General features: G+C 33.1%; 3 non-coding genes and 3 pseudogenes across 3 annotated transcripts; 4 read left to right on the top strand and 2 right to left on the bottom strand.

The window, feature by feature from the left end:
• The first annotated feature begins 2,770 nt into the window (after positions 1 to 2,770).
• On the top strand, positions 2,771 to 2,910 carry LOC117782436. Its single transcript, XR_004617264.1, has one exon. It is a non-coding gene; the product is annotated as a U4 spliceosomal RNA (small nuclear RNA).
• A 1,509-nt stretch (positions 2,911 to 4,419) lies between these two features.
• On the bottom strand, positions 4,420 to 4,541 carry LOC117782443. Its single transcript, XR_004617268.1, has one exon. It is a non-coding gene; the product is annotated as a U5 spliceosomal RNA (small nuclear RNA).
• An 82-nt stretch (positions 4,542 to 4,623) lies between these two features.
• LOC117782433 lies at positions 4,624 to 4,795 on the top strand (annotated as a pseudogene).
• Positions 4,796 to 6,768: 1,973 nt separating this feature from the next.
• On the top strand, positions 6,769 to 6,893 carry LOC117782442 (annotated as a pseudogene).
• A 511-nt stretch (positions 6,894 to 7,404) lies between these two features.
• LOC117782444 lies at positions 7,405 to 7,530 on the bottom strand (annotated as a pseudogene).
• A 226-nt stretch (positions 7,531 to 7,756) lies between these two features.
• LOC117782424 lies at positions 7,757 to 7,952 on the top strand. The gene has a single exon (XR_004617257.1). It is a non-coding gene; the product is annotated as a U2 spliceosomal RNA (small nuclear RNA).
• The last annotated feature ends 4,123 nt before the right edge of the window (positions 7,953 to 12,075 follow it).

Below are 12,075 nucleotides of genomic sequence, written 5' to 3'. Positions count from 1 at the left end.
GATATATTTTTTTTTAAATTTTTTCAATATTTCAAAAATACGGCGAATATTACCAAAATTTACAAACAAGTACTACTAATACTGCGCTCTGACTAATTTTTGTTTTTATTATATAAGGTAAGTCAAATTTAGTCATTTCATTTTTTTTCTGTATATTTTTTATATTTCTGATATTTGTTGTCAAAAAATAATAATTATATATATTTTAATTCAATTTATTAAATTTAATCTTATTATCTTACATCCTAATATATTTAATAAGTTATATGCTTGATGATAAGCGTTAATTTCTTTAATTTTCTACTGATTGAATTTCCTAATTTCGCTTTCTACCCCTGACCACAATTGTAATGACAATGTTTAGAATCTACAAATGTTCCGTTATTTGTGCTGTTTTCACATGAATTTTCTGGACTGACATAAGTACTATATAACCGCCATATGGCGCCTCTCGACGTTGCCCATTAAAAATGATTACAAAATGCCGCTACACGAGTCCTGGTAAAGCAACAAGAATATTTCGGAACTCTCTTCCCTCATCGCTCCAACAGTATAAAGTAATTTCACTTTTCGCCGCATATGCTGCCTTACAACCTTTTTGGCACAACAACAAGTTTAACTCTGTCTCTCTTTCTCTTGTTGTTGTTTTTTTTATCTTTATTTTTTGGCAAAACAAACAACATAAATATGGATTTCTCATTAAAATGCCAAAGTTCCGCCGGAGCTGACTTGCCGGCACGTCGAGATTGCCGGGTTATTATACGCGCAGGCGCAGGAGCTACTTTTTGTACTCTCTCTGTGTCTCTGTCAATGTCAATGTCGATGGCACTGCGCTCGCTCTCTTTCGCGCTCTCTGCCAGCGAGTCACGTGCAGCTGCTTCATTGAAGGAATTTCACTGTCTGTTTGCCGGTTTATTCGTCCATCCCCTTGTCCCTCCTGTTGTCGTCGACGTTCTTAGCACTCCAGCACGACAATGTGACGCATTTGTCATGAAACGGATTTCCGGTATTCGCTGTCATTGTGCCCGAGTCTTCTTTTATAGCGCGACCGGGGCCGTTGGGTTTCTGCCTTTGACACTCTTGACTTCAAGTTTGAGCGCCAGGATTTTCAGAGCAGGGGGTTAGCTAGAGCATTCGTCCTTTGCCTACAAGTTGTTCAATCTTTTATGACAAAGCACAAGCAAAGAATAAATAGAATAGAGAAAAAATGTTGCTTATGGCCTGCCGCAAAAGTGGCTATTTAGCATTTTGGAGTAGGCGACCCAAGGCCCGTGGTATGGTCCCTCCTCCTTTCTTCTATTCTCCAATAATGTAAACACTTTTCAGCAGCCATGTTGTCGTCCCTCTTTTTCTTGTTGCATAAATTTTTCATTAATTTCATTAGATTGTTCAACCAATGGGAATTTTAATCAACGCTTTCAACATCCATAAATATGCAACGAAATTTGACAATGATAATAGTTAATGAGCATTGGATGGCTAAATGGACTTAGAGGGTGGGGTTGAAGCGTCGACGGGGGGATGAAAACTATTTTGCTTAAGTAAATTGCTTTGCAGGCTAAATTGCTAAGAGTGCGACACTTTGTCGGCAATTTGAAGATAATTTCGGATAATAGACTGTCAGTTTCTTCAACTTTATCTATATGCAACGATTTTTTGGGGAAAATATGATAATAATAATAATGATATGTGGGGAAAATACCCCAAAAAGGGTACTCAAATTGTTATGACACATACAAAAGCACTTCTTTTTGGGGTTCCTTTATGCATATTTATGATAACTAAGGGCTTAATAGCCTTCATAAGTATGAGAGAAACAATTGAAGTGTGTCGTATGTCTGATAATGAGTAAATAAAAGATACATTACATAATAGCTTAAAGGACATCATACAAATAAGTAATTCATTTTCGATATTCTTCTATTAATAACAAATATATGAATAGTGGTAACAAACAATAAATTCTTTAAAATGCTTGAAATTGCTGAATTAATAATCAATTAATTTAAGCGGAAATCGAAAATATAAGCTATGGAAGAAGCTTTTCAACTATATATGTTAAATCAATGTGCTATATGGCAACTTGAATCTTTTATGCATCTACAATTATATCAATAATTATCAAAATTAACTGGATTTATAATTTTAATTATATTTTGAGAGATTTTTCGTAAATTCCTTAAAATAAATCTCCATTAAATAACCTATAGGTTATAGTTTCGTTATATTATAAGATTTATATTTAAAACGATCGATTTTGCCGGCTGTGGTTCAATGCTTTCAATATGTTATGATACACAACATGTACTTTAAAGATCATGTAGATGAACTTTTTATAAAAATTAAATACGAATTTCTGTCCGAATTTTATTGTGTAAATTAATTAGCAGAGAGTTGTGTATTTCTACGTTAATTGCACAATTAATTAACAGAGAGTTGTGTATTTCTATAATTGCACAAAAAATTTCAAATTCATAATTTTCTCATAGTTATAATAAAAATGGGCAGTAGAAAAACGGTAATTAATTAAAGCAAACTTTCGGCACATGCCTTACTTTTATGACATCAATAAATATGCAGCTGCGCCAATTATTCTTTTACCTCATCCCTTAATCTTACCTTACCTGCATGACCTTATGCTCGCCTGGAAAGAATTGTCATAGTCAGCTGAAAAGTATGTTACACTTTGTTTGTTCATCGAATGCTTACGATTCGCAACTGGTTTAAGTGATTGCTGCATGGAAATGTTTTTGAAAATCAGTGTTTGGTTATCTTTGCGCAGAGGCGATATCGTAACCAATGAAGTTCTACTGAGGTGCGATTATTGCTAGTTGAAAACTTTAACCAATACCCCGCCATGGGGACGTGAAATACCGTCCACTACGGCAATTTTTGGTAGCCCGAGAGGGCTCATAATTTAATACATTTCAAAATCACCAAAAGGTGAAAAAACAGCATAAATCTATTTATTGAAAATTGTTTATATATTTCTGTAAACAAACAATATCTAGTGTCAATTTTTTGTAAAGCATTGTTGACAATTTTAGGTTTTTATAAAAACTTTTTTACCCAGTAATTTGCAGTAAATTATAGATGTCGTCATCTCAGCATCGGACAAAATAAACCAGGATTGCTCAAAACGATAAAATTGTTTTTTGAAAATGGTAACAGTTATCCATTGTTATTATACACTTTAAATAAATTCTCAGATATTTTTAGAAATATGTTTTCGCAGTGCACAGTGTGCAGTGTTGCCTATATAGGCTTTTCCGAATAGAAATGTCCTTGATACATATATAAAAATTTTATTTTAACACATGAAAACATGCCATGTGGCCGTTTAAGCAATTTATTGCAAATAAAGATTGTTGATGAAAAAAAAAACAAACCAGATAACTCGGGATTTTGTCGGCGAATATTAATACTCATTCCCATCAGATAACCAATCAAATAAAATGGTTCTTTTAAAATACGAATAATATGTATTCAAAATAGTTTTAGATCTAAATGAATAAAGCTCCGTTTGAATATTACACTCATTAAATTAAATACAGTCTTTTTCTTTTGACGTTAGCGACAGAGCTGCACGGCCTTACGCAACCTATTGTAAAATCTCAAAAACGGTTACCACTTAATATATTTAAAATAGTCAAAAAATTTTAAAAAGACCCAATTTCATTAAAATTAGGGAATATTTATAAATACAAAAAAATAATTTGCAAAACGAAATTTTTTTAAAAACTTTTGTTAGAAAAACTCGATTAAATAAAAAATATTTAAATTGAGAGTATTTCTGAGAAATTAACATAATACCTTCTATTTAGTCCAAAGTTTAAGTCCTTTTTTCTGCGATATTAAAAATGTACATGTGTTGGGAATTTCAGTATAGTAAATTTGTATTGCTGGCAGCGAAAATAGTTATGGTTAAATTACATTCCTAATAGTTTCAAGAAACTCTTGTTGAAACCTAAAAAGGGACAATTCCAAAAAAAAAAATGCCAACATAATAATAAAAGAGTCAGTTTTGGTGCAAAAACGACAAGTGTGGCAACCGTCATCTCTTATCTTTTTACTTTGTCACTAATCAAAAATTTCCAAAGTTCCACTCCTAAAGACAGCTACTTTTTTTTAAGGCTACCGAAAACATTCGATTTTTAATTTTTTTGCCACTCTTAAATCATTAGAATTTATTTAAAACTGGCCCGGCAACGAGAAATCGCCAGGCACCATTGTTGCCAATCTAGCTTTTTATAACAGTTTTTAGGAGGCTTAAAAGTTTTTTAAATTCAAGCATAACTCTTAAATCATAAATTTTTCTTTGTGATTTGGCTGCATTGCTGATTAGCATTTTTAATTTTTTTTTTTTACATCTTTTCTTTATATAAGTCTTTTCAAACCTGTCTTTTTTAACAGTCAAATTCTGGCAACAGTGCCAACCGCGGCTAAAAATTTAATTTAGACTCATTAGAGTGCCCCTCTCCAGGGAAATCTTTAGTAAAAGGCAAAAGACTTAATCGACAAATGAATAGAAGCCAGAGTGAAGATGCACAATAAACCACAGATAGCTTACCTTACCTTACAGACCTAAACTGTTTGAGAATTATAAAGCTAAGGAAAGTTGAGATGAACTCTTAGATGAACTACCCTTATCAGCTTAACATCTGGTGGCTCCACGATTGAGGGACAACAAATGTAAAACTGATTTTTGGAATTAGACGGAGTATAGAAGCTTGCACCACCTCGGTCAAGGATTGATCCCGTATTGCACTGCGACCGGAATTTCAGCCCATCTAAGAAATACATTTTATTGATCGCGATAAATCTGTTGGTGTTGCAATCGTGTCATTGATTTGCTCTTTGATACCACCAGAACTTGATATTCTGATAATATTTGTACGCCATTTTCGAGATTCTACTATAGAGAATTTCTTGCTGATAAGTCAGAATTTATAAATTAATGGTGTCATTTGAATAAGTTATTCAAATCTTATATGAAACAGTCGTGCGACTAGAATGCATTTTATACCCGTCGCATTTAGTCTCGGTCTGTATTTTGAAAACTGCAAAGTATGAAAAGTACAGAAATATTTGAACTGCTTGCAGATCATTGCGAGTGCTGTTCCACTCATGTATGTAAAGGATGAATTAAAACAAAATTACACCTGATTCGACGAATGTATAGATCAATGTTCAAATATCTTGCCTAAGGTACGATACCACTTAAAGAACTTAACAATCGATTAGATCAACATACGAGAGAAGTTCACTCAGACTTAGAATCCAAATTCATGGAATTTAAAGCAGATCGATGTTCTAAATTTGAGAAAATGGTCACAAACATAATACATGTAGCCAAGGAAGCGGGATATTCTGACAGTTTCCACGACAAAGCATACAATAAGTTTATTCAGGCGGATCGATGTAATCGGGGTGAGCTCCTTAATAATGTTCTATCCTATCTAAATGGCAAAGATTTTTATTAGTAGAATGATATCAAATCTGTTTAACTGAGACTGGATGCGAAAAAAGCAACAATAAAAAAAATACAATATTGAATGTGATTGATTTGTATAAGTCTAGCAGTTGTGTAACACCAATAAAATATGTTTTTTAAAATAACAGGTTATGGGAAAATACACACTTTTGGCACCACAGCTCTACCATTTCAAATTTTAAATATAGGTTTGAGGATAACACCGCTAATAAATTATTATTTTGCTGTAAATTGTGCGAAAGTAGTTCCATTTTTTATGAAATGGCGGAAAATATTAGTTATTCACTTGTTTATTTTTTATTTTAGCAATGCTATAAAAGATCACTAAAAGAAGGCTATTTTTCAACTTTGATGGAATATAACTTAAATTGGACTCATTTGGACTCCATCCCACTACTACAGGAGTCTTTGTATTCATTTTTTTTAAACTAAAGCAACCTCGCAATGAAATGGTGATAGAAGAGGAAGAGCGCAGTGCAATTGCATACGTTTTCGCTTTGACAGGCATCATACAAAATTAAAAAAAAAATTTTATTTATTTTTTTCTAATAAGCGTAATAAAACTTTTTTATATATTAAACAAAATCCTGTACACTTTCCCCATCTTGTACACTTTTATTTCAAGAACGCCAACTATTTGCCCTTTTTCAGTTTCCGGTAGATCTGTCCAATTGTTGTCCACAATAATTTTAGATATGGAAAGGATTTGCCTCATAAAGTCCTGAGTGATCAGCATTTGTCTGTTCAGCAGCCTGCTTCAAGTCATCTTTGACTTTCCTAATTAGAACAGCACTCACAGTAATCTGCAAGCATTGCAATTACTATGGTACTTTTCGTTCTCTACGCTCTTTAAATTACAAATCAAAAGACCGAGTCTAACTGCGACGGGTATGAATCGCATTCTCATTAAAAATAATCTTTGATATGGTTGCGAAACCAACGGACTTTACGCAGTAAATAAATTGTACTTCTTAGTTGGGCTGAAATCCCGGCAATAGAACAGATGTGGAGCAAGCTCCAGCACTCCGTCTGGTTTCAAAAATTATTTTAACATTTATTGTCATACAATTGAGGTACTATCGGATGTTAAGCTGATAAGAACTATATTATAAGAATAACGTGTTTGAAATTAAGCACATGCATACTTCCATTCTATGGTAGTTTTCGTAGAGGTAGCATACTTTAGGGTGATATTTAAACATTCGTTAACCTTATAATTCTCAAGCAGTTTAGGTCTGTCGTCAGGTAAACTGCATGTGGCTTACTTTGCATCTTCACTCTGGCTTCTCTTCATTTGTCGAATAAATCTTTCGCCTTTTACTAAAGATTTCCGTGGAAAGGAGCACGCTAATGAGTCTAAATTCAATTTTTAGTCGTGCCTGGCGATTGTCGTTGCCGGGCCAGTTATAAATAAATACTAATTCAAGTGACAAGCTTAGTGCCGCTCCAACAACAGCTATATGATAATGTGAACAGATTTGTACAAAATTTGCTCAGGATTTATAAAACAAGCACAGATGAAAGTTCTATCAAATTAGCTAAGATATATCAAGAAACGAAACGGGTTTTCATACAAAAACTTGATTTTCTGCCGATCGTTCCTATGATTTAAAATTTTAAGTTTACTAGACGGTATAAGACCGCCTTAAATGCATATTCTATTAGTTTGGTTACGATATCTCATAAAACATAAAAGTTTTTTATATTAAAACTTGATTTTCGAGCGATTGGTCCTATAGCTATAGATATAGAGGACCGATTTGAACCAACTTCGGTCAGGGTGTATAAGGCCAATGCATAATATTCTATTATTATATTCTAGCACCAAAATTTCTTATGTCAAATTTTGTGACGAACAAAATAAAGCTTAATAAAAAATTTAAAATTAATAATTATAATTATATTATAATTATTATAATTTCATCATGGGCACGACTAAAAATTAAGTTAGACTCATAAGAGTGCTCCTCCTCTCCACGGAAATCTTTAGTAAAAAGCGAAAGATTTATATGACAAATAAAGAGAAGCCAAAGTAAATATACACCATAAACCACATACATTTTACCTGACGATAGAACTCAACTGTTTGAGAATTATAAGGTTCGAGATGGCACCCTAAAGTAGGCTACCTTTACGAAAACTGCCCTTAAGTAGAGCATGCATGAATGCATGTGCGCAGTTTACAAACACGCTATCCTTATAATTTCCAAGTTGTTCTAGTTGTCGGCGAATAGAGTGATGGCCACTGACGTTATTAGAGTTATCGCTTCTCGGCCTTTTTGGCTAAGATCAAGTGTAGTATCTGTTCTTATCAGCTTAACATCTGATAGTTCCTCAATTGGAGGACAACATATGTTAAACTGATTTTTGGAGCCAGACGGAGTGCTAGGAGCTTGCTCCACCTCTGTCAGGGGTTGACCCGGTTTTGCACTATTGCCGGGATTTCAGCCCAACTAAGAAATGCATTTTATTTACTGCTTAAGGTCCGTTGGTTTTGCAACCATGTCAAAGATTTTCTTTGATACCCGAAAATTGGTATTCTGCACTCTGCGCAAAAAGGGTGAGTTACCACGAACATATAAATTACTTTTTGCGCAGTGCCGAATACCAATTTTCGGTTTTTTATTTATTAATTTTTATTTTTATTTAAAGTTTTTTTTATTAAACTTTATTTTGTTCGTCAAAAAAATGGATATCAGAAATTTTGGGGCTAAAAAATGCTATTCTTTTACCTCGTGTAGAGTTTTTTCTGGTGTGATATCAGAAATTTTTGTAATTTCTTTTGCTTTTGACATTGTAACTTTTCTTTAATAATAAAGAGAAAAAGAAAATATAAATTTAATATGCAATAAAAAACACAACTAGTTTAATTCATTTAAACCAGATTAAGCCCGCATTGTCGAAAAAAAACTGTCTGGCAACACTAGGTATTTCTGCAACGCAAAACAAAACAAAACTGTCTAGAAACAATGGTTATTTGTGCAACGCAAAAGCTGTCAGCTACAGACTCAAGCTCTGCCTGCTACTCTTGCTTTGTTGTTGCTGTTCTCTTTCAAATCAAATTAAAATGTATATATTCGGGTAACAGGCTATATCTTCTGAACCCCTCAGCCAAAATGTATGTATAATACACCAAAACACGCGAAATTTTACGTACTACAACATATTAAAAATAGTGCCGTTTTGTCAGAAATCGTCAAAATGTAAGCTAAGCAACTTTAATTCACCTGTAAAATTGTAACTGAGTACTTTAGCTTAAAAGCACGTCTGAAAGCCCTCACGTCTGAAAGCCCTTTCCAACGATATATAGGACATGACTGTAGCTTCTATAGTTTGGAAACTGTTGGCGTTTTAATTTTAGCGGGATTGAGCGGTTTTTTCAAAAAATCTTAGAACAAACATTTATTGATTTTGAAGGGGAATAAATCCCCATCATTAGATCCAAGCTTTTTACGCTTCGATACAAATAGACAAACAGACATTTTACTTTGAGATGTCCACTAAAAATTTCAAATTTAATTATCTGTTGAACCAGTTGTCGGATTTGGGTGAACGAGGTATCAATCGACGCGTATTTTTGAATAAAATTTTAAAATTTTTAAATTTTTCCAAAAGGTCCCAACGGCTTCATTAGTCATTCATTCATTCAAATTAGTCTCCGTCTATTGGTTTGTATTCTAAGGAACTTAGAGAACGAAAAGGACCATAATACAATTATGGTAAGCATTTCAATAAATGCTTGCATATCTCTGTGAGTGCAAAGATGACTTGAAGCAGGCTGCTGAACAGACTCAAATGCTGACCATTCAGGACCTTATAAATCCTTTCCATATCTAAAATTATGGTGGACAACAATATGACAGATCTACCGGAAGCTGAAAAGTGGCAGGTAGTTGGCGTTCTTGAAATGAAAGTGTACAAGACGAAAATCAGTTGGAAATATTTGGACAAGATTTGTTTCCTGTCTAAACCTCGAGCTAGGAAACCTGAATATCCAGCTTTTATGAGTGCGATAGATGACATGATGTCTAAATTTTCAAAAATTCTTTCAGATCGGATGCTGAATTTCAGATTAGAGCCACCGAAATGATACGTAGGGCCAAGGAAACTGCATATACTGGCAGTTCCCTCGATGAAGTATACAATAGGTTTGCTCTAGCTGATTTTATAACTAACCAGCACATTGGTTTTAATAATTTGCTGACTTATCTGCATGGAAAAGTTATAGGTTAAAAGAATGTTTATCAAGTCATGATGTCGCTGTTTAATTGACAACAGGCTTAAAATAAATTAAAACAAGAAAAACTGTAAACATCTCAGTTTATAATTTGAAATAAAGTATTTGGATTTTGACTACTTATTAGTTTGCCAAAAGATTAATTTGTTATATATAATGCAAAGAAGTAATCATCTGCGTAATGTTATGTTGATAAGTACTCAAATCACACTTATTTATTGGGAGCATCGCTCTTTTTATAGGACTCCATTCGAATGGTTGAGTCAATATACGTTAGAGGTAAATTCAGAATTAAGTGAAAAAGAGTCAGTCGACCTTCTTTACAATTATCTAAATATTAGAGATAAAAAATAAATATATAAATGTTTTGAAAGAAATAAAATGTTTCTTAAAAAAAATTTTTATTTTAAAATGGAGCGAAAAGACATAATATACATTGTAAGTTCCAATTGAAAGCGGAATTGAAGAACACACCAGTATATATTGCAATCCATAAATTACAGATTAATTTTTAAAGGCAATTAGACAATTAAAAGCCTGATTTATTTGATAATCCATTTATTTGTTTTTGTCAACATTTTATTGAAAATCCTTAAGTGCTGTAATGCCATGAAAGGGATTGGGCATTAGACAAATTAAACTTAATGTTACTCCTTTTTGGATGGGATAAATGGGTTGGGTAATGACAACACGCCAAGACTCTTAAGCGCAATTACAATAGCACAAATATAGCATGGAGTCATTTAAGAGTTAGAAAGGACTCTGAAAAACCCCCAAATACAGAAAACAAGCAAGCCGAATGCCAACCTGACCGAAAATTACGGCCACAATTTATGTTTATGTGAGTTGAAAGTTGTGCGGATCCGTTGGATTTTTATTATAGTTCAAGTTCGACGTTTAAGGCTGCAGGAAAGTTTTGGCTCGCATTTAAATTTACTGTTTTAGCCAACAAACTTGAGCCTTTTTATGGGCTCGAGAACTCAGAAAACGAGAAAAAGCAGAGAGAAAAAAAGGTAAGCCAAAGCCGTTGAGATTTGTGTATGTTTGTCTCATCGCAACGAGCCGAAACGTTGGTCAAACTTGACTGCGCTTTATGAACTAAACAAATGTAATACGAGCCCTGACCCCGAACTCCATCTTCCCTTGACCCTTCCAAAAGGCTTGCAGTAACATAATTCATTTTATTATACACAGCCTAGCCTACTTTTGGCCGCATTTGCATGCCGGGCATGAACCAAGTGTCGCCCTGATTTGATTTCTTTGCCATATCCTCGGGGATTCGTTCATCTAATTTATGCTTTATTTATGCAGCAATTCCCTTGCTCATACTGATGAAGAGTCGAGGAAAGAAACCCATAAAAATAATTCAATTAAAATGAATCGATACAAGTAATGCTTTTGACATTGGCGACAAGTTAAGCCAAATACTATTAAAATGATATAAACAAAACCGGATAAAATATAAATATAAATTCTAAAGATTAAGGTCGTACGAATATCCCGTTTGCTTTAGCTTTTGTATTGGCAGTAGTTTTACAAATTTAACACCCAGATGATAACATTTGATTTTTGATATATATTAAATATGGATTAACCGATTTAAGTTGATAACCATATCTGAAACCGTAACCGAATCGAAAAATTATTAGCTAAAAAACATTTTACCAAAATCCGGAATATCTGCGAAACAAATTGATAACTATATTCATAATATCGAGCCCTAATTGCATAAATAACGTAAGCGCCAAAAAGCAATTTTACACACTCAGAAAAATATGCCATCCTAAAATTAGGTACGACCGTACTTGAATTTATACCGTTTCGTTCTTAAAATTTTAAGATTGCTGTGTACTAAAAATCTTGAGTTAAGTATGAATCGATCTTAATTTAAGAATTCTGACTTCAGCAGCTATCCGAAATAGTTGTCCGATTTTATCCAAACTTAGTCAGAATATATAAGACCATGGAAAATATATAATCCGTGAGTCTCGTAAAAAAGTAAAATTTCTGTAAATATATATACTTACTTGCGATCAGGCTTAAAGACCTCAGTAATAAGATAAATTTTGCAATAAACATGAATGCATACTGTTTAACGGATTTGCTTTAAAATTGTATCACGAATGTTATTCAGAAACCATTTAACTTAACATTTTATTAAAGATAACTGCAACGCTACTAAGTAAATATTATATATGTATGTATTTACCAAGGTTATCAGACATACTATAGGACAGGTTATCGTGTAGTTATTTTCTGTCGACTAGACCGTACTTACTTGTTTATACAGGACTGCTTATCAATTGTTGTTTATGTCTGAGATTATATATAATACATACATATA

Source organism: Drosophila innubila (assembly GCF_004354385.1).
Source record: "Drosophila innubila isolate TH190305 chromosome 2L unlocalized genomic scaffold, UK_Dinn_1.0 4_B_2L, whole genome shotgun sequence".
Classification (NCBI taxonomy): Eukaryota; Metazoa; Arthropoda; class Insecta; order Diptera; family Drosophilidae; genus Drosophila; species Drosophila innubila.
The sequence above is the reverse complement of the archived record's forward strand: the minus strand, read 5'-3'. Positions and strand labels throughout refer to the sequence as shown.